General features: G+C 42.0%; 1 pseudogene; it reads left to right on the plus strand.

Moving 5' to 3' along the window:
* The first annotated feature begins 2490 nt into the window (after window positions 1–2490).
* Window positions 2491–3072, plus strand: LOC141372276 (tryptophan 5-hydroxylase 1 pseudogene; annotated as a pseudogene).
* The last annotated feature ends 6 nt before the right edge of the window (window positions 3073–3078 follow it).

Raw genomic sequence — 3078 nt, forward strand, 5'->3', positions numbered from 1 at the left:
GGACTGGTCAGGCATTTTGTAGAAAGTCACCCTTTGGGATTTACTTGTTTTCCTCCTGATTAGACTGGGGTTATGGGTTTTGAAGAAGCAGATCAGGGAGGTAAAGTGCTTTGTCATTACTTTACAACAAGGGAACACTTGTCACTGTCCAAGTTAACGTTGGTCACCTCGCTGAGGCAGCATGAGTCAGGCTTCCCCACCAGGAAGTTACTCTTTCCCATGTGCAGGAAGACAACTGCCCTGAGCCCCCACTTTAAGAGAGGAGAGTTAGCTCCATTTAATTGATGAATGGTTGAGTATCTACATCTATTATTTGGAATTCTTTAGAAGAAGTCTATTCAATCCTGCTTATAAAAAGCTATGTAATTTGTTAATAAAAAGGCAACAAAGTAATTTAAAAGACCCCAAACCCATTGGCTTCATTGACCAATTCATGAAACAGGCAGCATCCCGTTTAGCAAAAAGAAAGGGGCTCTTTTGAGCTGCGGGGAGGGGAGGGATTTTAAAGGCAGAGAGGGCATTGAAAAAAAGAAATTACTAGAAAAGGATGCACTATTTTAGGCAATGTCCCCCTCCTAAGGGGAACAGAGTGAACCATTCAGTTCATTTTCCAGGTTGATCGGTTAAAGTTTATGTGGAGGTGAGGGTGTGTGGAACTGCAGTTAGGTCAGGTAGTAAGTCTTGGTTTGCTGGCTTGGGTCTCCTGACATAAGTGACTCCATTTTGGCCCTGTGGTTACTTTTTAAGAAATCGTTTATTTGGGGGAACCTGGGTGGCTCAGTCAGTTAAGTGTCTACCTTCAGCTCAGGTCATGATCTCAGAGTCCTGGGATCGAGCCCCATGTCAGGCTCCCTGCTCAGTGGGGGGTATGCTTCTCTCTCTCCCTCTGCCTCTCCCTTCTGCTTCTGCACTCTCTCTCCCTCTTAAATAAATAAATAAAATCTTAAAAAGAATCATTTATTTTTACCAGCGCGGACACCAGGGTAGGTTATGTTCCAGCACCTCAGTGTTTGGTCGCTGGCTCATTCCTCTTTGGTGATGGAGAGCACTTTCCATTGGCTCCTGCTTTCCATTGACATCATTCCATCTCTGTGGCTCTTTTCTTGGTACTTCCTCACTTTCTGATACGTCAAGATTATCCTGGCTCCTATACTTACTGTCCAAGTTCTAGAATCAGCAAGTTCTTTAAGGAGCTCTGGTTAGTAGAGAATGGTATTAAAGTATTACACGTGGGAGCTAAATGTCCATGCTCAGCGGACAATGCAAGGCAATATATACCTGTATTCTCACCTATGTCAACATACCTAATGAAAAAGATTTCTATGTGGAACCGTCTGCGTCCATATTAAGCTAAGGATGAGTTTATACTGATGTCTCCAACCTGGTCCGCCAACACATGGAGATTGTGATCTTCTCTCTTTGCTGATCTGTAACTTCCTACTCTAACAGTGACAAACCTGGCTATCACCACCGGCCCTTTATTTAATTCATTGCTCCATTCCAGATTACAGATGTGGTGTTTTCAGAACTGTTAGCTACCACTCTGATGGCAGGGAACTTTATCAAATAGAGTCCACTGTACACGTACAGTACATTTTTTTCTTTAATCAACAGATTCCATTCATTTCCAAAGTTCCTTATGTCAGCACCTTTTGTCATACAACCTACATTGAGGGTTTTTTTCCCTCATATGTTTCTAATACAGTTAGATTATGTGTCACGTTCTGTATTCCATTGAAGGGGAGGAAGAAATTGTCCTTGGTCCAAGGTTCTTACCGCGGGATGAAGAAAGAAATTGACATGAGACAGAGAAATAGGAGAAAAAACCCTAAAGTGCAATGATGTGCACATGGAGAACCAATAATGAACCTGAGGTCTAAAGAAATGCCCAAGGAAGCCAGGTTTTCTACTTTTTGGACAAAGAGAAACTACACCTGTGATGAAATCACAGGACAAAGAAAACTTAACCTTGGGAGCTTCGATTAGTAAGGAATTCTAAACAAAATTTGGGCTGGGTTCGTAAATTAGTAAAAAGTAACAAGGGTTGTTTATACAGCCTTATGGGCTCCAAATCTCCCATCTCTGGTGATGTTGAAATCTCTTTACCTCCTTGTACAGGGACACCTTCACATGGGAGATTGATTTCCTTTCCAGGGGGACAGAGGAGGGTCTAAGTGTCCTGATTGCATAGGCTGTCTCTTAAGTAACTTTTATTTAAAATGATCTGTATGTCAAAGTGGCAGATTTGGGGCAGCCTGCCCTTGGCCCTCACACCATCACCTGACACTCCCACATCCTAAAGAACTTACTTTCAGTAGATTATTATTTACTCTTTGGGATGTAGAAATGTTTGTGTTTTTTAAAGATTTTATTTTTAAGTAATCTCCACACCCAACATGGGGCCCGAATTGACAACCCCAAGATCAAGTGTTGCACTCTTCAGTCCCAGCTTACCGCCTGCAGCTCCATAGAGAACTACACCAACTGACCATGATTGAAGACAATAAGGAAAATAAAGACCATTCCTTAGAATGAGGAAGAGCAACTGTCATTTTTTCCTTGAAGAATGAAGTTGGTGGACTTATAAAAGCACTGAAAATCTTCCAGGAGAAGCATGTGAACCTGTTACATATTGAGTCCCGAAAATCAAGGGGGAGAAACTCAGAATTTGAGATTTTTGTTGACTGTGATATCAACAGAGAACAATTCAATGACATTTTTCATCTGTTGAAGTCCCATACTAACGTTCTCTCTGTGAATCCACCAGACAATTTTACTGTGAAGGAAGATGGTATGGAAACTGTTCCTTGGTTTCCAAAGAAGATTCCTGCCCTGGACCATTGTGCCAACAGAGTTCTGATGTATGGTTCTGAACTGGATGCAGATCATCCTGGCTTCAAAGACAATGCCTACCATAAAAGACGGAAGTATTTTGCAGACTTGGCTATGAACTATAAACATGGAGACCCCATTTCCAAGGTTGAATTCACTGAAGAGGAGATTAAGACCTTGGGAACTGTGTTCCAAGAGCTCAACAAACTTTACCCAACCCATGCCTGCAGAGAGTATCTCAAAAAC

Source organism: Callorhinus ursinus, unplaced genomic scaffold (assembly GCF_003265705.2).
Source record: "Callorhinus ursinus isolate GAN/ISIS: 27379988/994484 unplaced genomic scaffold, GSC_fseal_2.0 scaffold4286, whole genome shotgun sequence".
Taxonomy (NCBI): Eukaryota; Metazoa; Chordata; class Mammalia; order Carnivora; family Otariidae; genus Callorhinus; species Callorhinus ursinus.